Source organism: Elephas maximus, chromosome 15 (assembly GCF_024166365.1).
Source record: "Elephas maximus indicus isolate mEleMax1 chromosome 15, mEleMax1 primary haplotype, whole genome shotgun sequence".
Lineage (NCBI taxonomy): Eukaryota > Metazoa > Chordata > Mammalia > Proboscidea > Elephantidae > Elephas > Elephas maximus.
In genome coordinates, this window is record NC_064833.1 from 12,932,214 (window position 1) to 12,956,902 (window position 24,689).

Genomic DNA, 24,689 nt, shown 5'->3' on the forward strand with positions numbered 1-24,689 from the left:
TGTCTTCTTCAGACTTTTTAACAAACCTCTCAATGTTCAGACTCAGGTTAAGAACAAAACCCCAAATTCCGTGAGATTTGCTGGGTTTCAGGTTTCACCAGAAAGGGGTTGCTGCAGCCACTAACCTTTTGTTCTGCAGAGAGCGATTTCTGAAGGACTGCAAAGAAAAATAATCACCCGGTGATTAGGGGGGAAAAGGAGTTCTAAGGGGAGAGACCGCTGGCCCAGGCTTTGTAGGAAGGTGGGGACATGCACAGTGCCAAAACCAAAAACCAAACCTGTGGATGTGGAATCAATTCCAACTCACAGTGACCCTACAGGACAGAGTAGAAATGCCCATAGGGTTTCCAGTCTTTACGAAGCAGACTGCCACATCTTTCTTTCTTGAACGAGCTGGTGGGTTCCATCTGCGCATCTTTTTTGGTTAAGCAGCTCGGGGCTTAACTGCCCTACCCGGGCATACCCCCCAAATTAAAATTCTCCTTTCCCTAATCGTTCTCAACTACAACGGCAACAATGGTTATCATTTATTTGCATGTTTGTAATGCGTCAGTCATTGTCTAAATACTTGGTCACCCCATCTCAGGTTGAGGACACTGAGGCTCAGAGACGTTAAGAAACTTGTCCAAGGCAAACAAAAACAAAACCCACTGTCACCGAGTCGATTCCGACTCAAAGCGAGCCTGTAGGACAGAGTAGAACTGCCCGGTAAAACTTCCAAGGAGCAGCTGGTGTATTCGAACTGCCGACCTTTTGGTTAGCAGCCATAGCTCGCGGTAGCTCTGAACCACTGCGCCACCAGTAACACAGCTAGAAAAAGGCAAAGGCCAGATTCCAATCCAGGTTGTGGAGTCTTGTGTCCATACTATTAACCACTATCCTATCCTGACCTGGAAAGGCCCTGTCCCCCTTCGCATTGGGCAAAAATGAGGAAATTAGGAGAGAGGAAGCGGCGAAAGGAGGCTGATAGATGTAGTCATTTTTTAATTGAAAGTCGGGGTAAAGGAGAGGGGATTGCAAGTCCAGCCTCTGAGTGAAGGGAGAGGGGTCGAGACATTTTCCGGGGTCCCGGGCCTTACAACGGCCCTTCCCAAGGCCAAGGCTGTATCTGGATAAACCCCACCCCGCCCACCTCTGCGCGAGGAGATGGCGGGCCCGCGGCCCGTGGGGCCGAGGACGGTGGGCGTCCCACCCCGCCCAGTGCGCCCCCGGTGCCCGCCGCGCCCCGCCTCCGTGCCGGCGGCCCAAGGGTTAAGGCAGGCGGGCGCCCCCCGCCGCGGCGCGCCGCCGGCCGGGAATGCTTAGTCAGGATTCCGATTTCCTGTCGAAGTGTTTGGATTTCCTGGAGCCCGCGCCCTCCGCGCCGCGCGGGATCGTCCGAGCCGCCGCGCGTCCTGCGGCCTCCCGCCCCTCCGCACATGGTCGCCCGCCTCTTCTGCGCCGCGCTCGGTCCCGCGCCTGGCCGCCGCCGCCGCCGCCGCGGGCGGGCACTCTGCGCTCGGGAAGCCCCCGGCCCCGCGCCTCCCGCCCCGCGGGTTTCCACAGCTGCCTTCCTCTTTCAGCTCCGGGAGCCGCGAACGCCCGGCGGAGGGGTGCCGGGGCGCGGGCGCCCGCCATGGAATAATGCCCAGCGGCCCGACGGTCCCGGTGAGTGGCGGGCGCCCGGGCGGGCTCAGCGGGACCAGGCGGGGGTCGTCCTGCGCCCCCTCCCCGGCCCCCAGCACGGAGCGGTTCCGGGACCCTGAGCCTGGCGAGCCTGGGTTCCATTTCCAGCAGGGCACTCCCTCGGCGGGAAGGGGGCACTCTGGGATCTGGGGGGGCGCGGGCGCCAGATGGGCTCCGCAGAGCCGGGCGAGGCCGAGCAGAGCCTCTGCGTCCCCTTCCCGCAGGGGGCCCAGGCGGCGCGCCTGGCGGCCCCCGCTCACAAAAGCACCGAGGTGGGGCGGGTGAGGCCACTCGGGCCATTCTGCGCCCCCCTCCCGATGTGGTGACGGGACTGCGCGCCCCGGGCCAAGGCGCGGAGGCGCGGGCGCTGGCCGCTGCATTGTCTCCCTGGCGCGGTGGAGGAAAGTTCCCCGCGGTTCCTGGGAGGGCCGGCCCGGCCACCGCCTGCAGCCCCCGGCCCCCGACTCCAGCCCGGGCACTACGCTGCCAGGCAGGCCCCAGGCCACTTGCTTAAAGCAAATGAGACGAAATGAAATGGGAAAAACCCCACTTGGGGCTTGGCGTTTGCTCAGGGAAGACAAGGGAAGTGGCTTGTGTTTTACCCTTTGTACCGTTTTGGGGACCTGCTGCGTTTTCTGAGAGACATGAAGTTTAAAAGAAAAAAGCAACTCGCTGGTGCCCGGCCTTCTGCGGTTTCGTACCTCCTGAGAGTTAATCTCGGGCACTCCTTAAGCGGTTTCCTTTAATAATTTCTTTTTCCACTAGCTCAGGGAGACGGACAGCCAACTCCAGACCATGGATAAGTTGATCTCAGTTTTACCTATACTAATCAGAAGGAATAAGAACTTTCTCCACCATGTATCCTTATAACTGGTCTGATTGTCTTAGCATAATTGATGCCAGTCAGTGGGATGGCAGCCAGGGACGGATTGCTGAGTAATGTTTTGGAACTGTAAAATTTAACTCAGTTTTCAGGCCTGTTTTATTTCTTTTGCAACCTGCATCCCAAGACCTTTCCGTTTCGCAATTGGAGGCCCACGGTATAGCATCCAGAAGATCCAGGCCTTCTGGGAACATCCAGCCTCAACAGTTTAGAGAGAAAAAAGGATTTTAGAGGAAATCTGGCCCAGCCTCTTCTTGCACAGAGGAGGGGCCCTGTGACTTGCCTAAGGATGCACAGCCAGCTGGTGGCAGGACCAGGAATAGTCTTCAAGTCTGGAGACTCCCAGGGTTGTATTCTTTCCAGTAGGGCAGATTATGGTCTGTCAGCCCCAGACTGGGCTTTCGAAATCTGTCTTATTTGCATCATAACCTTTATGGCTTTAGTGCCTTCTCTTGTTTCGTCTTACCTGTTCTTGCTGCTATTTTCCAAATATGCAGTTATCTCAGACTGCGTATTTTGAGATAGGTTGTTAAAAATTCTCTAAACCTTCCTGTTCTGAGATTCAGCACTAAATGGATTTGAAATGTACAATGCGTGGCTTATTATATGGAGATTATGGGAACTCCCGAGTCCAAAAAAAGGCAGTATCTTTGCACATAGTGTACAATATGATGTTCTCTAGACTTGATTTTCAGCCCTCCTGTTTCTTGCGAGCTAAGCAGTCCGTCTATTCTCCCCATGAGAGCTCTGAGTGGCTGGTTTTTCATTTTCAGTATGTGATAATGTTGGAGAGAAAGGACTTTTTTGAGAACTTGGCATTTGGTGAAGGAAACTGAAATTCCCTGCACTTCCCCAGTCCTCATCACCCACAGTAAGTCAGAGTTTCACAATCAGTCCGAGATTTTGGCCCCAAAAATGGATGTGTGTGTTCAAATCAGACCCTCCCTCATGAGGACCCCTTGCAGCAGGCACCCCTGCACTGTGTCCGGGTGGCTGAGGTCTGGAGGACAGAAGGAAGTACGTGTTACCTAGGATGACGTTGTTGCTAATTTTTCCCGCCCGATTCTCAGCTGTATTTGACTGAATCCTGCTGCCTTGTCCTCATTATTCCCTCTTGTGTTTCCTCGACTCACTTCTTGCACAGCCACTGTATCTGGCGTGGGCTGGGGAAGAAGTCCTTTCTAGGGTTTGCACAAATGATCACCGCCTAAGCAGTGACATCATTAGGGGGTTGTGGCGGGTGCAGACCACACCAGGTGACACTGTCAGAGGGGGTGACACCCAAATGACTTTCTGTGAAATTTTTGTGCAGTGTTTCAGCATGAATTTATTATTTTTAATAAAAGTATCCCTGTAGTTAGTTAGAACAACAAAAACATTTTTCATAAGCCCAGCTTATGTGTATCAATATACCCACAAGGCTAAAACTTTCTGAATCTCCTAATGCGCTCTGGTTGGATCTGTCATTATTACCCAATTACAATGACACTTTGAATCACGTGTTTTCATCTGCACGCATTCGAAGCACGCACTCTTGCTGCTGGTGTTTTTTTAGCTGCTGATTTTGTCAAATTTTCTGGTGTTTTAGTTACAATATTGTGATAATTAGTATGGGATGGGGGGACACCATGAGTTACCGCACTGCACTGGGTGATACCAACCCTAGTGATGATGATGGGTACATTTATTCAGCGCTTGCCATATGCCCCAGACCTGTTACTTCCTAAGAAGTCCCAAGGAAGAGAGAGAACCCATTTGGGAGTTCCATTTGTGCCCAGAAGAGCCTGCACTTCTCAGAATCACCTGGAATTCAGAGTTCTTTCTTCCACAAACATTTGCTAAGTGCAACCCCTCCCATGGGAGGTACCAGTCATGCAAAGATGAATTTGTTGTGGACCGTTGAGTCAGTTCCGACTCACAGTGCCCCCATGTGACAGAATAGAACTGCCTCATAGGGTTTCCTAGGTTGTAATCCTCATGGGAACAGATCACCAGGTCTTTTCTCCCACACGTAGGAACTGCTGATGTTTCAGTTCACCACCAACCTTTCAGTTTGCCACTAAGTGCTTAACCTTTGCGTACCTGCTTTTCGGGGCCTTCTGTTTCCAGCCTCCTCTTTCATTGTCAGCCTCACACTCTCTCAATTCATCCATTCAGCCACCATTTACTGAGTTCCCTCTGTATGCTAAGTGCATTGTGTGAAATACTTGTGAATGCAGTGATGAACAATGTAGAAATGGTCCCCGCCCCCACGGAGCTCCTTCCAGTGGGGGAGCTAGGCAAAAGCAAAGAAGCAGATAACTTCTAAAATTGAAGATTGTGATACTTATAATCAAGGACACAAGAAAAGACTGAAATAATGACCAAAGGTGGGGTCAGAGGCCCTAGTTTTGCTGGGGAAAGGCCTTTCTGATCTAAATATTGCGAAGGAACCAACCAGACAGAGAGGTTGCAGAGGAGGGCCTTCCAGGCAGAGGGATCTGAATGTGCAGTCCTCTAAGCACAGAGGATATTGATGTGTTCCAGGGAGAGGGAGGGAAATCAGAGGGCTAGAAGGTTGGGAGTTATGGGGAGACTGGCATGGGTGAGGTTTTAGAGGCAGGCAGGGGCCGCCTCACACAGAGCATTTGAGGCCATGCTGGGGAGGTCTCCCCATGAAGTACAAAGGGGAGCCATTGGCATTCTTAGGAGAGATAACAGGATCTGATTTACATTTTTAAGAGGCCATGTTGACTGCATTTTGAAGTGTGCGTTGTAGGGGTAAAGAGGGAAAGCAGGGAGACTAGTTAGAGGCCATTGTCATAATCCAGGAGAGAGATGATGGTAGGTGTCTTAGTTACTTAGTGGCGCTGTAACAAAAAATACTGTAAGTGGGTGACTTTAAAGAACCGAAATTTATTTTCTCACAGTTCTGAAGACTAAAAGTCCAAATCAGGATCTTGGCCGTATTGATTGCTTCTGTGGCCCTCTCTCCTAGTTTCTGGTGTCTGCCAGCACTCCTTGGTGTTCCTTTGCTTGTAGATAGGCCCTCATATGGCATCTGCCTTCCCCGTGTGTATCTTTGTGTCTATTCTGCTCTTTTTGTAAGACACCTCTTAGAAGTGATGAGGTTTAGGACCCACCCTACTTTGACATGACCTTATTAACCTAGCAAAAGAAAGCCCCTATTCCTGAACAGGGTCACATTCACCCACAGGGTTTAGGACTTCACCATAACTTTTGCGGGGGGCGGGGGAGGTAACAGTAGCTTAGACCAGGGTAGTAGCAGTGAAGGTGGAAAGAAGTGGATTGTTCCTAGTTAGATCTTGGAGGTAGAGTTGATGGGATTTGGTGATGGATTAAGTGGGAGTGAGGCAAAGGGAGAAGTCAAGGATAACTCCTAGGGTTCTGGCTAGGTGCGTGGTGGTACCATTTTGGGAGACAGGGAAGGCTATGGGAGGAATACATTTGTGAAGAAAATCAAGAATTCTATGCTGTCTAGGAGTCCCTGGGAGGTACAAATGGTTAATGGGCTTGGCTGCTAACTGAAATGTTGGAGGTTCAAGTCCACCCAGAGGCACCTTGGAAAAAAGCCCTAGTGATCTACTTCCAAACAATCAGCCATTGAAAACCCTGGGGAGTGAAGTTCTATTCTGATACGCATAGGTTCACCATGAGTCAGAATTGACTTGATGGCAACTGGTCCACTGGCATATTCAAAACGAAAACCAAACCCGTTGCTGTGGAGTTGATTCCAGCTCACAGCAACCCTACAGGACAGAGTAGAACTGCCCCACAGGAGTTTCCAGGGAGTGGTTGGTGGACTCAACTCCCAACCTTTTGGTTAGCAGCTGTAGCTCTTAACCACTGCATCACCAGGGCGTCACTGGTATATTGGCCATGCTAAAATTAGAGGTAGCTACGTGGATATTTCAGGAAGGCATACCCAGAAGGGTTATGGGCTAGAGACATTAATATGGAAATGGTCAGCCTGAAACTGAACCGCCAGAGTGCTATTGTTGCCAGTACCCGTTCTGATGATTCATTTCTCTGAGCTCTAGGTTATCATCTGCCCCCTGCCTGGATGCTGTTCTGCCCTCCCAGGCTAGCTCGTGGGCATCTTTTAAATGTCTTTGTGTCTTTATCTCCCTAAAGATGCCTTTAACTCCCTCCCCCACATTCAGATCATACGGTTTACCTTTACCATAATGTTTAATTGAAGTTATCCTTTTATAGTTTAAGTTTATATAGTATCATATATATGAGGATATTTGGTGGTGCAGTGGTTAAGAGTTCGGCTGCTAACCAAAAGTTCGGCAGTTCAAAACTACCAGACCCTCCTTGGAAACCCTATGGGGCAGTTCTCTGTTCCGTTGGTCGCTATGAGTTGGAATCGACTCGACGGCAGTGAGTTTGTACATATATGAAAAACTTGGTGCGGGCCCTGGCACACTGTAAGTGCCCAACAAATGTTAGCCATTATTGTTAGTGATGGGGGAATGGTAGACAGGCATATAAATAAAAATTACATTAGGATAAGTGGTATGTATGATAGCATATTAGTTTCCTACTGCTGCTGTAACAAATTACCACAAATTTAGTGGCTTAAACAACACAAGTTTATTTTCTTACAGCTCTGGAGGTCAGAAGTCTGACGAGGGCCTCGGGGCTACAGTCGAGGTGTCAGTAGGGCTGCATTCCTTCAGGAGGCTCTAGGGAAGAACCTCTGTCCTTGTCTTTTCCAGCTTTTAGAGGCCCCCTTGATTTGTAGCCCCTTACTATCTTCAGGGAGTCCCTGGGTGGTGCAAACAGTTAAGGTGTTCAGCTGCTGTCTTAGTTTTCTAGTGTTGCTGTGACAGAAATACCACAAGTGGATGGCTTCAACAAACAGAAGTTTATTTTCTCATAGTCTTTAGTAGGCTAGAAGTCCAAATTCAGGGCATCAGCTCTAGGGGAAGGCATTCTTTCTCTTTTGGCTCTGGAGGAAAGTCCTTGTCATCAATCTTCCCCTGGACTAGGAGCTTCTCAGCACAGGGACCCTGGGCCCAAAGGATGCGCTGCTCCTGACATTTCCTTCTTGGTGGTAATGAGGTCCCCATGTCTCTCTGCTTGCTTCTCTCCTTTGTATCTCAAAGGAGATTGATTTAAGACACAACCTGATCTTGTAGATTGAGTCCTGCCTCGTTAACATAACTGCTGCTAATCCCATGTCATTAACATCGTAGAGGTAGGATTTACAACACATGGGAAAGTCATGTCAGATGACAAAATGGTGGACAATCACACAATGCTAGGAATCATGACCTAGCCAAGATGACACACACTTTTCGGGGGCACAATTCAGCTAACTGAAAGGCTGCAGGTTTGAGTCTACCCAGAGGCTCCTCAGAAGAAAGGCCTGGCAATCTACTTCCAAAAAGTCAGCCGTGGAAAACCCTGTGGAACACAGTTCTACTCTGACACACATGGGGTCACCATGAGTTAGAATCGACTCCGTAGCAAATGGTGGTGGAGGTGGTCCATCTTCAGAGCCAGCAACATAGGAGGCTTGTCACGTCTTTGTCAGTCCTTGTCACGTCTCATCTCTCTGATTTTCCTTCTGCCTCCCTCTTTCAGTTGTAGGAACCTGTGTCATTACATCGGGCCCACTCAGATAATCCAGGAGCATTTTCCGTTTTCAAGGTCAGCTGATTAGGACCTTAATTCCACCTATAACCTCCATTCCCCTTTGTCGTGTAACCTGACATATTCACAGATCATGGGGATTAGGACGTGGACATCTTTGGGGGGCTGTTATTCTGCCTACCACAGATGGCAGATGAGGATGTGATGGGAGCCCTGGGGGAGAGGCTCCTCACCTGGTGGGGGAGGGAGGATCAGGGAAAATCTTCCATGGGTGGGAGTCAGTCTCCATCGTGTCCTCACTGCTCACCCACCAGGACCATTCCTCGGTGCCTTCCTTCCTTGAAGCTCTTCTCTGAGCTGGGCTTTCTGCGGGGAGCTGGAGTTGAAGACTCACCTCACTGTGTGTTCTTCAGGCTGCAGCTGAACACTCTCAACCCTGGGACGCTAGCTGTTCTAACCCCCCCATGAATAAATTACATTTATCAACCACAAAACCCCTCTACTAGCCCACCCCCCTCTCATCCATTCCCAGGAAGGGCTGGAGAGGGTGAGGGGTCGGAACTCTGGTTTGAAGTCTGTTATCGCGTGCGGTCGACTCTATATGACAGAGTGGAACTGCCCCATAGGGTTTCCTATGCTGTGGTCTTTACAGGAACAGATCACCAGGACTTTCTCCCACGGAGCTGCTGGGTGGGTTTGAACCACCAGCCTTTCAGATAGCAGCTGAGCGCTTAGCTGTTGCACCACCAGGCCTCATGGTTCGGAGTCTACTGTGGTCGATTTCCCAGCACAGCCATGAATCTCAACACGTGTGCCTTCTGTGCAGCCTAGAACTCGAGTTCCAAAGCCACCGCTAGTGTCCCTAACCACAGCCAGCCCTGTTCCAGGGGCAGGCCATTGGCCATATGAGAGGTCAGGCAAGAGCTGTGTAGCCAGACCAGGACAAATCCACCTGAACCATTAGGGGAAAACATAACTGGAAGGCAGAGTGTGGTGGAGTGTGGGCGGGGCCGTCTTCTGAGAGTGAGGGAACCATTCTATGATGTGTTGTTCAGCCATGCCACTGTGAGTGGGTAATTAAGACCATATTTCTAAAGCCCTCTTAGTCGTTTGAAGGAAATGGGCTCCTGTCCCAGATACTCCCCGGAAGTGGACGCTTTCCCAAGACCTTTGTGAGGCCGCATGAGCTCTGTGGCCACCAGCATGCTGGGATGCGAAGGGGCAGAGGTTGTTAGCCGCTTGGGATTTCCCTGCTGCCCTTTTGGTTTACATCCCCTGGAAACACCATGGACTAGCTCGCCTTGGAATATTTTTGGCATTTCCTCTTCCTCCACCGCCCTGAGTCAGGAAGTGCGAAGGTGCACAGAGTTAGGAAAACAAGAAAAGTTGGTAAGCGATGTCCTTTCAGTGGAGGGGTCCTGTCTTAGTCATCTAGTGCTGCTATAACAGAAATGCCACAAGTGGATAGCTTCAACAAAGAGAAGTTGATTCTCTCACAGTCTAGTAGGCTACAAGTCCAAATTCAGGGCATTGGCTCCAGGGGAGGGCTTTCGCTGTCAGCTCTGGCATGAATCTTCCCCTGGACTAGGAGCTTTTCTGTGCAAGAACCTTAGGTCCAAAGACAGAATCTGCTCGTGGCACTACTTTCTTGGTGATATGAGATCCCTACTCTCTGCTCACTTGTTTTTTCTTTTATATCTTAAGGGATAAAAGGTGGTGCAGGCCACACCCCAGGGAAACTCCCTTTACATTGGGTCAGGGATGTGACCTGGGTAAGGGTGTTTCATCCCACCCTAATCCTCTTTAACGTAATCTAATCTTGCCTCCATAACCACAGGCAGAGATTAGGATTTACAACACATAGGAAGATTATGTCATTCATGAAATGGAGGACAGTCACACAATGCTGGGAATCATGGCCTAACCAAGTTGACATATTTTTGGGGGACACAATTCATCCATGACAGGACCCAGTTGGAGACTGGTTTGGGATAAAGAAAAATGTACATCAGTGCTACTGCCAGATGCAGCAGGAGCTATGAAAAACCAAGCCTGTGTGGATCCCCCGTGGGCAGGACAGGCAGAAGAGCAGCCAGCCTGAACACCCACCTGTTCTTTGGTTCTGGGAGGTGATTGCAATTCCCTCGTCAAGGCTAGTCAAGAATTTACAGTCAAAGCTACTGCGTTTGTAAAGCTTTACCTGTGTGTAATAACAACAGCAACAAAAAACCCAAACCCATTGCCACTGAGTCGATTCCGACTCATGGCAACCCCATGTGTTACAGAGTAGAGCTGCTCAACAGGGTTCTCTTGGCTGTAATCCTTATAGAAGCAGATCACTAGGCCATTTTTTCATGGTGCTGCTGGTTGTGTTTGAATTGCTAACCTTTTGATTAATTGTTTTTAGTTGCCATTGAGACAGTTCCAGCTCTTCAACTCACTAGCCAGTTCCGACTCTTCGAATTCATGTAGCCAAGTACAAATCCTTTGTGCCACCCTGGGACCTTTCTGTTACAATCCTGTGTTCCTATTTCATTGTATCTTTGTATCTACATAATTATCCATTCCAGTAAATACAAAAAGGGTGTTCTGCCCTGTCTTTGTAATTTTTCTCCTGTGAGCTCTGTGACCTTGAGTATGACTCAGTGGAATGGACGGGAACCAGAAGACTCGGGGGTCTGCTACACTGACTGTCTCGTCAGGTGGCATTTCACATTTACAACAACAGGAAAAAATCTACTATCCAACTCTTTTGTGCATTAACGATGTACGTCTGGCAGTAATGCTGAGGTGGGAGGTGAGAGTAATGCTGGCTTTGATGTTAAGTTTATGTATCAGTTCTCCATGGTTTGGTAGTTATGTAATGATACAATTTGGCATTTTTGTAATGATGTGACTTGGCAGTTACGTAACAATGTAGTCATCCTCCATTTGTGATCTGACGTGATCATCCTCCATTTTTGTGTAATGCTGATTTCACATAACAACCTGGTCTTTGGAACCTAACCATGTTGGTAAGTGAGGAGAGGGTGTGCTGACCACAACTGAGAGTGAGTTTCTTCCTTTTCTACCCTTCCTTCTGTGGTTGCACTTACTATACTGTCTTAACTGAGTTAATGGAGGTGAAGTACCTGCAGAAGTTTCCATAAGTGGTTGCCATTAGTATAGCTCTCGTCTTTGGCAATATGTGTACTCGTACGCTTGCCTCACCTGTCAGACTGAGCATCTTGAAGGGGGGAACTGCATCTTATTCTTCTTGTTCCCATTCTGTCCAAACTTGTCGCCGTTGATTCTGACTCCTGATGACCCCATGTGTTGCAGAGTAGACCTGCTCCACAGGGTTTCCTTGGCTGTACTCTTTGTGAAAGCAAATCGTTAGGCCTTTCTTCCATGGTGCCGGTAGATGGGTTCAAACCACCAACCTTTAGGTTAGTGGTCAAGCACAAACTCTTCCTGCCACCCAAGGACCATATGCCCAGCACAGTACCTGGCAAATGATCGGCTCTGAACAGGGGAGGCTGGGGCAGGTACATGGGCTTGAGTTGCTCTGCTGTGTTAGTACATTTTTTTGAATTTTCTCATCACTGAGTTTTTAATTTGAACAACTATACATTTTACATCTAGAAGTTCTCTTTGGGTCAATTTCAGATCAGCCTTGTTTATTTGGGTCCTGTTCTTCTACCAGGGTTCCTTCTCCTTAGTACATGTTTTTGTTTTAAACATAGTCATGTTATATTCTCTTTCAGGTTGTCCAGTTATTAATTCAAGGGGTGCCAGTTCTCACATTTGTTGCATCTTCTGGTTGGGGGCATGGTGGTTGGTGAGAGTCTCACCTAACTTGGGTAGCAGACATGTCTGTACAGAGTGATTGTATGCTTCTGCTGAGGACCCGAGGGTTTCCAAGGGTTCCTGAGGATTTCCTGGGCCCTGGAAAAGTTTATGTGTTAGCTTCTGGGTCCAGGGTTTCCTCACCGACTAGTGGTGTATATTCGCCTCTGCATCTACACCTGGGCGTTTAAAGTTTTCACAGGACCCGTTTTCCCCGCTAAGATCCTGAGGTGGATATAGCTTTCTAGCCAATTCTGCAGACTCGTGGGAAGAATAGTTTAGGTTCTCTTTTTAGGGAAGGCTTTGGTCCCTTTGGAGCCCTGGTGGTGCAGTGGTTATGAGCTATGGCAAACTATGGCTGCCACCCAGAAGGTTGGTGGTTTGAATTTACCAGCTACTCCTTGGAAACCCTATGGGGCAGTTCACCTCTGTTCTATAGGGTCGCTATGAGTTAGGATCAATATGACGGCAACGGGTTTGGTTTTGGGTTGGTTGGTCCCTTTGGAGCCCTGGTGGCACAGTGGTTAAGAGCTCGGCTGCTAATCAAAAGGTTGGCAGTTAGGATCCACCAGCCACTCCTTGGAAACCCCATGGGACAGTTCTACGCTGTTCTATATGGTCACTGTGAGTCAGAATTGACTTGATAGCAACAGGTTTTTTTTTGGGAGGGTGGGTTTGGTCCCTTGGAAGGCCCTAGCTTTGTAGAGGGGTCTCAGCTGCCCTGTGGTCTTGATAGGCACCTAGTTGAAACCAACCAACTTAATATATTCAGTCTCCTTTTCCAGGCCAGAAAAAGAAAGAACGTATTTCCAAAAATGTAAAAATTGCCATTTGGAAAAGAAAACCAGGATGTATATCAGAACATTAGCAGTAAAAAGATGTAACTCAGATCAGCAAGCACTTCTTGAGCACCTCCTGTGTGCTGGCCTGCTGCAGGCAGCCTGCAGAACAAGGTTGGGGGAGAGAGCTGACCTCAAAGTGCCTTGTTCAATTTGGTAATCCCAGCATCCAGCACTGTGCCTGGTACCAGTAACTAGTTGCTGTCCAGTTGATTCAGAGTCCTGGTGACCCCACCTGTGTCACAGTAGAACTGCGCTCTGTAGGGTTTCCAGTAGCTGAATTTTTGGAAGTAGATCACCAGGACTTCTGTGAACTGCCAGTCTTTTGGTTAGCAGCTGTGTGTGTTAACCGTTTGTGCCCCCAGGGACTCCATGCCTGATACAGACAAGATGTGAAGGAAGGAAGGAAGGAAGGAAGGAGATTTATCTGGTTGAAGGAGACAACAATTGGCCCCTCTAAAGGGGTGATGGCTTTTATCCTGACTGTCCGCTCCACAGGTTATGTGAGATGATGAGTATGTGTGTTGCGGGGGAACCTGAGGAGGACCTCAGATGTGCAAGTGTCTTTCTTGTCTTTAAGGCCAGTGGGACAACATGGCTTCCAGTGGACACTTGCCTTGGGGACTCCCTCCGCCTCTTCTCATAACCACCATGGGCACTGGGTTTCCAGGATAGGGCCATAGCATTTTGGGAACCCCAAAGCTTGTACAAACTAAGCAATTGTTCTTTGGTGTGTGGTCAGTAGTTAGGCACTGGGGAGCTGAGCTAGCTGCCAACCCAGTGATGTTCTTTCCCCCAGCAGCCCACTGGACCCCACAAAAGAGGGCGGAGCTGCAGGTGAGACACATTGGGGGATGGAACGTACACATACATAGTTCTGTCTTCCTATCACTGACCCGCTGTTCCCGGAGCTGGCTGCTCTGAGGGGTGGCTCTCATGATCTCTCTGGTGGTCTGTCCTTTGGCCAGGTCACTCTTCTTGTCTGAGGTGATTTGGAGGGTGGATGATAGGAGCACTGGTCGTAATGTAATGGGAGAACCACTGGACTTGGTATTATGGTGGCTAATTATAATATTAATGATGGCTAAAATTTATTGCCCATTATTGCACATCAAGCACCGTCCTAAACACTTTTCCTGTGTGAGCTCAATTAACGCTCATACTAACCTTTCAAAATAGGTGCTATTATGTCTTCATTTTATACATGAACTGAGATACGCAGAGACTATCTAACTTCCCCAGGGTCATACAGCTAGCAAGTAGCAAGATTTTAAGCCGGGTGATTTCTGTTCAATGCCCACATGCTTAACTGTGATGCAGTATTGCCTCTAAAGACTTGAATTGCATGCCCTGATTCCTCACGTAGCCTTAGGAGAGTCTGCCCTTTGCCTTTCTCCTAGGCTCTTTGAGCTTCAGTTTTCCCTTCTGTTAATTGATTTTTTATTTTCCTTATTTTAAGGTGTCAAATAAAGCAGTATATAAGGAAAGTGGCTAAGACTGTGCTTGACACATAACTGGCACTAAACCAAAATGAGTAGGTTCTCAAAGTAGCCGAGAATTTCATTCACAGTATCAATAGGGAGGGGATTTTTCATTCCTCAAGCTTTTTTGGCGTCTCCTACTGTGTGCCAGACACATAGGATACAAGGAAGAAAAGTCAAAGCCCATGCCCTGGAGTACCTTACAGGTAAGTAGAAGAGGAGGATGTATAAGGGTTTATAATTTTGAACCAGTGTCAGTCCACACCATAGGAAAGTTACAGAGGACTAGCTGTGAGTGCGCAGGGAAGGAGAGAATCATTGCAGGGTTGGTGGTCAGAGAAAAAAAAGGCTTTGCAAAAGAGGTGGTACCTGAGCTTACTGTTATGGGATAGGCAATGTCTTAGTTTCCCAAGGCTGCCGTAAGAAAACACCACAAACCAGGTGGCTTCTCAGAACAGAAGTTTATTATTTTTCTGTTCTGGAGGCTGGGAGTGTAAAACCAGGGTATCAGCAGTGTCGATTTCTTTTGAGGGCTTTTGGGAGAATCACTTCCGTGCCCATCTCTTAGCTTCTCGTGGTGACTGGCCAGCCTTGGCTTGAAGCTGCGGAGTGTCGTGACCTCCTCCTCTGTCTCCCTGTCTTTGTGCATCTTTTCCTCTTTCATAAAGACACCTCTCATATAGAATTGGAAACCACCCTACTCCAGTATGACCTCATGTTAACGTCACTGGTAATACCTTCAAAGACCGTGTTTCCGAATGGGGTCACATTCACAGGTACAGGGGTTAGGACTTCAGCATAGCTTTCTGGGAAGACACAACTCAATCCACAACAGGCAGGATTTTAGTAATGGTGAGAGTGGGGCAGGATACCCAAGGCTGAGAATAGCTGGATCAAAGTCCTTGTGGTAGGAAGGTGCTGGTTATTTTTGTGGAGACCCAAGGGAAACATTTGTCCAAGGAGAAAGGTGAAGCTCTTAGTTAAAGTAAAACAGCACTTTGGGTTGCTTTTTGGGACACAGGCGTCCCTACGTTTCCTGTCCTCCCCACCCCCCCCACCAGTAGAACTCCTGATCTAGAAGAGCAAACTGTGGTGTTGTTTATAGACCTTCCCATAATAGCCGTTAGCAGATTTCCTCTCCTAGGACAGTGACTTCCTCAGACCTAAAATAGAACAGCAGGAGGATAGAGATGTGGGATATTTTCAGATTATACTGTTTAGAGGTATACTTGGGAGGTGACAAGGTGTAGCAGACACTGCTCTTCACTTACCCAGCAGCCCTTTCCCCCCATTGCTTGCTGACAAGACATTGCTCTTCTTCAGAAGTCCATTTTCCAGGGGGCGTCAGGGGAGGTGAGTTCCAGCCCCAGGGGTCAGTCTCTGTAGTTCTTTTCTTTTGGGTTTAGGCCTGGGCATGTGGCACAACTCCTGCCAGTGAGATGTAAGGGAAAGTTTGATCAGGGGCTTTGGGAAAATGTTTTCCTCCTTCTTAAAAAAAAAAAAAGAGAGACATTTAGGAAGAAACAGCCTCTCTTCTGTGATGGTAGGGTTGGCATGTGATACCTGGAGCTATGGCAGCCATCATGGAACCATGAAGGGAACCTGGCTTTGGGAGAATATACTAAGGATGGCAGAGCAGAAAGATGGAAGGAATGAGACACTGAACATCCTACCTTTAGATTATTTTGAGTTGGGTTTTCTGTTATTTGTTGGTGAGGCTGAGACATGTCTATGTTTGCAAGATTGTGACTTCGTCTAGCTCCTGTCTTACCAGTCTGTGGATCCCCTAGAGTGGATGTGGGAGTTCCCACTTCCCTGGAAGATGGGGTGAGGAAGACACAAGTCTATCTGCTCTTTTCTCGCTTGTCATCTCCTTCCACAACCTCTACACTTCAGTTCCTGTTTCAGTGGCACAAGAAATGGAGATATGATTGGGTTTTCCTGGTGTCCTTGCTTCCTAGAACTGAGCGGTAAGAAGAGAAGTTCTTGGTGCCTGATGTCCATTCACTGTCTCTCTTGCCCATATCTCAAACCAAACCAATTCTGTCTTTACCCACAGAAGGGAATAAACCTGTTCCAGCACCTCCAGGCCAGCCCCTCTTGGTTGTTCCCACAGCCCCTGCTTTAGGCCAGGCCTCCATGCCATCTCCCCTGGACCATGTAATCCCTTCCTAACTCATTGCCCCTCCACCCTCAGTCTGTCCTCCAAGCTGATGCCAGGAGAATGTCCATAAAACATCACATGGGATCTGCCCAGCTTCCTGCTTAACAAACCTTAGTGTCCATCTCCTAGCTCAGGCGGTCTGGTAAGGAGGAAAGCAGCCGCTCAGACCCGGGTCAGCTCTAGCTCTCTGCTTGCTCACTGAGTGCCTTTGGACAAGCTGCTTAACTACCAGAGGCTCAGTTTCCTCGACTGTGAAATGGGGATGACCTGCGTTACTGAGTGATGGGTGAGTAAGAAAACATGAAAGTGCCTGCTTAAAACAAACGGGCACTCCCACACACACGTGGACATGCACACACGCACATGCACATGCACACACAGGAGCACACACATGCACATGTACACACAGGAGGACACAGGAGCACGCACACACGAATGTACACACATGCACATGTACACACAGGACGTACACACAGAAGCACACGCACATGCACACGTACACACAGGAGCCGACACACACAGGAATGTGCACATACACACAGGAGCACATACACATGCACATGTACATAGGAGCGCACACATGCGCATGTACACACAGGAGTGCACACAAGCACATGTATGCAGGGGCACACGCACATGCACATGTACACACAGGAGCACACATGCACAAGTACGCACAGGAGCGCACTCACAGGGGCACACACATACAGGAGTGCGCACACATGCACACACAAGAGCATATGCACACATATACACAGGAGCACACACGTGCACACGTACACACAGGAGTGCACACACATGCACACATACACACACACACGTTTTGTTTTTTCTCTGTGGTCGTCTTCTTATTGAGCCTTTAGTACCCTCCATAGTAAACTAGATAGTTCGTATTTGATGACTTATTCCTTTATTTTTCTTTTAGCCTTTTTGCTGAATTTGAGAAACACTTTTGAGCTGCCCTATGACAACCAGAAGGTGTGCTGCCCTGGTGCCCAGGGGAGTTTGTGTGTAGGAGGAGACGGAAGCCAACACTTGAGCCTAGGCTTCCTGACTCCAAGCCCAGTGCTCTCCCATTGTACCACCTCGGGCTTCCTGGGCAATCAGGAGCCTCAGACTGGGGCAGTTGCCTGATTCCATGGTACGTCATCCTGGATGAGGGTAGGGCCTCCAGACAGCTGTTGTGGAGAACAAGCAAGCGTTTGGCTAAGCACCGTTGCAGGAATTAGTGAAGTATGCATTTTGTGCTCTTCAAATGAATTTTTCCCAAAGAACCTTAATGGACATAACATGTACGTGTGGGGTGTTCCTGTCCTGGAACAAGCTGGGAGTTGGGATAAGTTCAGTTTAGCCATGATATTTTTATTTTACTAAAAAAGAAAATTCTCTCCTGAGTGAAATTAGTTGGTCGCAAAAGGACAAATAGCGTGTGAGACCACCATTATAAGAATTATAAGAAAAGATTTAAACCCAGAAGAAAACATTCTTTGAAGGTTACAAGGGTGGGAGGGAGGGAGGGGGGAATTCACTAACTAGATAGAAAAAAAAGAAAAGAAAAAATTCATTGTGGTAAAATATATATACCACAAAAATTTGCCATTTTAACCACTCTAAGTGTACAGTTCAGTGGTATTAATTACATTCACCATGTAATTAACCATTGTTTAACTATTGCCACTATCTAGATATTTCCAAAAGTTTTTTGTTGCCCCAAACAAACTCAGAAACCCTTAAACAGCAACTCCCCACTCCTCCTTCCCCTCAACACCTGGTTACCACTCATCAACTTTGGTCTCCGTATTTGCTAATTCTGGATATTTCATATCAGTGAGATCGTGCAATATTTGTCCTTTTTGTGTCTGACTCATTTCACTCAGCATAATGTTTCCAAGGTTCATCCATGTCATAGCATGTATCAGAACGACCTTTCTCTTTATGGTTGAGTAATATTCCATTGTGAGTATATATACTGTATTTTGTTTATCCATTTGTTGGTGGACACTTAGGTTAAATAACAGATTTAAGAAAGAAATAAAAGGTTAAAAAGTAACTTTTTGGCTATTGTGAATAATGATGCAATGAACATTGGTGCACAGGTGTTCGAGTCTCTGTTTTCAAATCTTTTGAGTGTATAGCTAGGAGTGGAATTGCCGGATCAAATGATAATTCTGTTTCACACGTTGAGGAACTGCCAGACTGTTTTCTGTAGTGGTGACACCATTTTACATCCCCAGCAGCAATGGATGAGGTTCTCATTTCTCCACACCTTCACCAACAATTGTCATTTTCCATTTTTTCTGGTAATAGTCATCCTAGTTGGTGTGAAGGAGTAGCTCATTGTGGGTTTGATTCGTGTTTGCCTAGTGATTAATGACTTTAAATATATTTTCATGTGCTTACTAGCCATTTATAAATCTTTGGACACATGTCTGTTCATGTCCTTTGCTCAGATTTTAATTGGATTTTTTGTCTTTTTATTGTTCAGTTGTAAGAGTTCTTTGTATCGTCTGGATATTAAAGCCTGATCAGATACATGGCTCTCAAATATATTCTTGCATTCTGTAGATTGTCTCTTTATAGCCATTGTACTTTAACTTCCAGTTTGAAGAAAGTTAACAGTGTTCAGTGTTTGCAGAGAGTAGTCATGATGGAGCTGATACTGGAAGTCTGCAGATAGTAATCATATCATCAGAAGTAAAGCTTCTGCTGGGTGTTCATGGTTGGTTAAGAGTTTTGGATCTTTTTTTGAGGTTGACCCAAAAAGCGTGTGTCCTGGCTCTTACTGGCAACTTACTGACTTGGGCAAGTCCCAGACCCCCCTGAGCCTCAGTTTTGTTACCTGTCAGATGGAGAAAATAAAACATCCACCTCCTAGTGTTGGGCTGAGAATTGGATGAGGTAATACATGGAGAGCAGAGAGAATGGTGCCAGGCAGGCAGTAACTAGGAAATTTGGAAATGTTAGCTGTCCTGATGATAGTGATGGTGATGGTGACGGTGATGATGATGATATGGCATCTGGCCTAAACACTGACCAAAAAGGTGGTCACATGTGACTGCCTATGTATAGGCTTGTGGCATTAGTTCAGCTAACACGGGCAAGAATATATCTTCCCATTTTGTATTCTAGTCATGCTCCCATGGCATTTATGGAGAATTTCTTGGTAATGTACTGCAAGTGGGAGATGAGAAGTAAATACTCTCGTCTATAGAGGCAGTGAGGGAACACTTCCTCAAGAAGGGATGTGACTTTCAACATGCCATGTGGGTGCTGCTGAAAAGGAGAAATGGAAGGTGTTCTCAGATGGTGGGTTTTGAGTCACTGTGTAGACACAGAACGGTGGGCCATTTGGAGCCAAGGGCCGAGATTTTGCACAGGTACAGGAGACTAAAGATGACTCATGAGTGCCAGAGAAGAGATTGATGTGGTTGGATGAGGAAGGGTGGGAGCCGGGGTTGGGAAGCAGAGGCAACTTTGAGCCTGGAGACCAGAGCAGGGGCAAGAATGAGAAGGGGGTTGGCCTTGGCCCTGCTGCCAGGAGGATGAGATTTTTGGGTTTGTGCTTTAAATACATCACTCGTTGGGGCTCAGCTCTGCTGCCTTCATCTCAGAACTCTGTGTCGGCCTCCTTGTGTGGCACGTGGAGAGGAAATTCAATCCGAGGGAGAAGCACTGATTTTAAAGGATGAAAGAGAAAGTGGCATGGAGTCCTTCATGTACATAGAGACAGTGGTGTGGCCAAGAGAATGTGAACTTGGGCATCAGGTAGTCCTGGATCTCAGTCCTGGGTGGGAGTCCTGGCTCGGCTCAGCCCCTTGTTTTGTGGCCTTGGGCAGCTTACTTTCTTTTTTTTTAAAAAAAATTTTTATTGTGCTTTAAGTGAAAGTTTACAATCAAAGTCTCACATAAAAACTTATATACACCTTGCTCCATACTCCCAATTATTCTCCCTCTAATGAGACAGCCCATTCTCTCCCTCCACTCTCTCCTTTCGTGTCCATTTCGCCAGCTTCTAACTCCCTCTACCCTCTCATCTACCCTCCACGCAGGAGATGTCAACATAGTCTCAAGCATCCGCCTGATCCAAGAAGCTCACACCTCACCAGCATCCCTCTCCAACCCATTGTCCAGTCCAATCCATGTCTAAAGAGTTGGCTTCGGGAATGGTTCCTGTCCTGGGCCAACAGAAGGTCTGGGGGCCATGACCACCGGGGTCCTTCCAGTCTCAGTCAGACCATTAAATCTGGTCTAGCTTACTTTCTTTGAGCCTCAGTTTCCCCATCTTTTTACTTGTGCTGCTTACACCCACTATGGAGAGTTGTAGAGGTTAATGTGAGATCATGGAGACAAGTACCTGGCACATGGGAGCCCCTGAATAAAAGTCTTTCCTTCCCCAATCAACCCTGTTCCACAGATGGCGCTACTGGAAAGCTCTGAAAAGTGCCTGATCAATGCTTATGAAACCCAGACACTTAATAATCAGAGGCAGAAAGAGAGTTGGAATCTGGAAAGGCCAGCACTTCATGGGAGCAAATATACTGTTAGTATCAAGAGGGGCTGGTTCCTGGGAGGAAGGGGAAGATGCTGGGGCTCCTGGAATGCCTTGAACACTTATTACTAAGAGCTTCAGCCTTGAAATCCCCACTGATCTCTGATTATTAAAGTGCCACAGAAAAGCAGGAAAAGCCTTCTTGGATCTGAATGATGTCTTAGTTATCTAATGCTGCTGTAACAGAAATACCGCAGGTGGATGGCTTTAATAAAGAGAAATTTATCCTTTCACAGTCTAAGAGGCTAAAAGTCCAAATTCAGGGTGCCAGTTCCAGAAGACTCTCTCTCTCTGTCAGCTCTGTAGAAGTCCTTGTTACCAATCTTCCCTTGGCCTAGGAGCTCCTCCCCACAGGAAACCCAGTTCCAAAGGACGTGCTCTGCTCCCGGTGCTGCTTCCTTGGTAGTATGAGGTCCTCTTGTCTCTCTGCTTGCCTCTCTCTTTTATATCTCAAAAGAGATTGGCTTTAAGACACTACGTTATTTTATAGATTGAGTCCTGCCTCATTAACATAACTGCCACTAATCCCATCTCATTAACATCATAGAGACAGGATTTGCAACACATAGGAAAATCACATCAGATAACAAAATGGTGGACAGTGACACCATACTGGAAATCACGGCTTAGCCAAGTTGATACACATTTTGGGAGGACACAATTCAATCCATGACAGATGGCTTCTAATAAGCACAGTGCACAGAGCAGCTGGTCTGGTTTCTCCCATGATCCTGGTTAGCTGAAAGGCCTCCTCTGCACCTTTCTCCTGATCTGCCTCTCTGCCTAGTGATGACTCCCGATACGTCCCTCCCAGCCACTCCGGCTGAAAGCCTTGGCATTTATTCCACACATTTATTTGAGTGCTTGCTGCATACCAGCATTCTTCCAGAGGCTGGACAGCAGCAGTGAACACAACAGATGAAAATCCCCGTCCTCATGGAGCTTACATTCCAGTTGAGGGAGACAACAAACGTTAAACATATGGTATTAGAGATGCAGAAAAGTGCTTATGGAGGAAGCACTTAAGGAAGTGCTCAGGGAAGAAGGCTGGGAAACGCCAAGGTGGTGTGCATTGTTAAATAGGGTGCTCTGGGAAGCCCTCCTGGAGAAGGTGACATTTGAGCAAAGACCCAAAGGAGCTGAGGGAGTGAGTATGTGGTGGTCTGGGGTAAAAAAGGACCCTAGGCAGAGGGAATAGCCAGTGCAAAGGTCCTGGGGTGGCCACATGTGTGGCATATTCAAGAAACTAACTGCAAGGAGACCAGCGTGGCTAGAGTGGAGTGAGTGATGGGGATCTCTGAAGAGAGAAGAGGGTGACGGGGTTGGGGGTGAGGGCGGGACATTGTTGGGCATTTTCAGGACTTTGGTTTTTACCCTGAGTGAGAATGGAAACTCTTGGTGGGTCTTGAGCAGAGGAATGATACGAGTTCGGCTTACTTTTGACAGGACCTTGCTGTCTGCTGTATAGAGAAGGGGTTGAAGAAGGCTGATGGTTAGGAAAGGGGAAGACAGTTAAGAAGCTGTTAGAATACTGTGGGCTAGAGGTCAAGGTGGCTTGGACCAGAGTGGAAGCAATAGAGGTGGTGGAGTGGTTGCATTCTGGATTTTTTGGACTTTCCCTTCTACTCAAGTCATCCAAACCATCACTAAGCCCTGCTGGTTCTGCCTTTGCCATTCAAGGGAGATAGACAAGACTTTGGAGATATTTCGTGTCGACTCCACTAGACTACGGTCCTTGAGGGCAGGGATGTTTCTACTTTTTATGGTGTGCCTGGCATCAGTGATAAAAGCCCCGTTGCCTTCAAGTCCATTCTGACCCATAGCAACCCTATAGGACAGAGTAGAACTGCCTGTAGGGTTTTCAAGGAATGGCTGGCGGATTGGAATTGCCGACCTTCTGGTTAGCAGCCAAACGCTTAACCTCTGTACCACTAGAGCTCTGACGTCAGTGACGGTAGCCATCTTTAATGTTATGTAGGTGACTAGTGTGCCTTTCCTGTCCCTACGATAGAGGTTAGAGCCATCGTTGGCACTTATAATCCCCTTGCACTCACCAGTTACCATTTACCATTGAGTTGACCCCGACTCATGGTGACCTCAGGTGTTTCCGAGTAGCACCGTGCTCTATAGGGTTTTCAGTGGCTGATTTTTTGGGGAAGTAGGTTACCAGGCATTTCTTCCAAGGTGTCATTCAAACCTCCAGACTTTCAGTTAGCAGCTGAGCGCTTTAAGTGTTTGCACCACCCAGGTCCCCTGTGCTTACCCTTCTCAAAACCTCTATCACACTGGTCTGTCATAGTCTGACTTCTCAGCTCCTCCTCTGCTTGGCTGTGAGCCCCATGAGATCAGCACTGTTTTGTACACCATTGTCTGCACAGCAGGAATCTCAGTGCCTGCGGCCCCATCAGTGCTCAGACCCGGTGCCTTGTGAATGGGTGGATACACCTGGTCCCGTTCAGCACCTGCTGAGAGGGCATTGGTCACAGCCAGTGTCACTTCCAATCCCAGCATGTCACCGGGAGGATTAAACTGTAAAAAATCTCCTCTATCTATAAGGTGGCCCTCGGGCCTTCTGAAAGGATGAGCAATGCTGAGCTGTGTGCCGTTGAGTCAGCGGAGCTGAAGGGCCCTCAGGAAGTGGAGTGCTCTCCAGGGCTTGTCTGCTCGGTGGAGGCATGTGGATAACTGTTGTCTGGAGAGTGGGGAACACTTGGCTGCCAGACTTAACAGGCTGCGAATGGCCCAGAGTCCTCCTGCGATGGGTGATTCAGACAGACGGGACCGTGTGTCCAGAAACCTGGTTGGCCAGGTTTTGCCTGTGTGGACCAGAGAGTGGACCACAACAGTCCTGTGTAATACATTTGGCAACTCTCCCATTCCCAGCTCAGCTCACATCTATTGATTTTTCTTAAACCTCCAACCTTTTACAGTTTCTTTAAAAAATTTTTTTAAATAATTTTTTCTAACAGCTTTATTGCAATATAATGTACATACTATATAATTCACTGGTTTAAAGTGCAGAATTCAGTGGGTTTTAGTATATTCACAGAGTTGTTCAAACCATCACCATAATCAAGTGTAGAACGTTTTCATCATCACAAAAGGAAACCCTGTACCTATTAGCCATCACTTCCCATTTCCCCCAAAAGCTCCCCCAAGCCCAAGGCAACCACTAATCTACTATCTGCAGTTTCTTCCCTCCCCTGAATATGAACATAGTATATTCTCAGAACACAACATTCAGAAGAAACAGAAAAACATAAAGAGGAAGACAATGACCGCTCATAATTATCCAGCCACCCAGAGATAACCACCCTTGTCTGTCTGTGCAAATATACCCACAGATACATAAAAAAATACATAATTCTTACAAAGAGTGACATCATCTTATGTCTTCTCTTTAGTAATCTTATTTTTTCACTTACTATATTAAATATAGACTTACGTTGTCATATTTGATAGACATGGACATACTATAATTTCTTTAACCAATTCCTTTATATGGACATTTAGGTTGTTTCTAACTTTTGTAGTTATATACTTATCCAAATATTTACTTATAACAAATTCCTAGAGGTGAAATTTCTGGGCCAAAGGGTAAGCACATTTTAAAGTTCATACATATTACCAGAATGCATTCCAGAAAATTTACCAATTTATATTTCTAAGATCAGTT

General features: G+C 47.5%; 1 protein-coding gene across 2 annotated transcripts in view; it reads left to right on the top strand.

Annotated features, from left to right (window-relative positions):
• The first annotated feature begins 1,561 nt into the window (after positions 1 to 1,561).
• The window catches only part of ASAP1 (ArfGAP with SH3 domain, ankyrin repeat and PH domain 1), a 362,131-nt gene continuing 339,003 nt past the window's right edge, over positions 1,562 to 24,689 (top strand). For both annotated transcript variants that reach the window (XM_049853747.1, XM_049853748.1), the window contains exon 1: positions 1,562 to 1,647. The gene's annotated coding sequence lies outside the window, so the exon portion shown is untranslated. The remainder of the gene's footprint in view (positions 1,648 to 24,689) is intronic.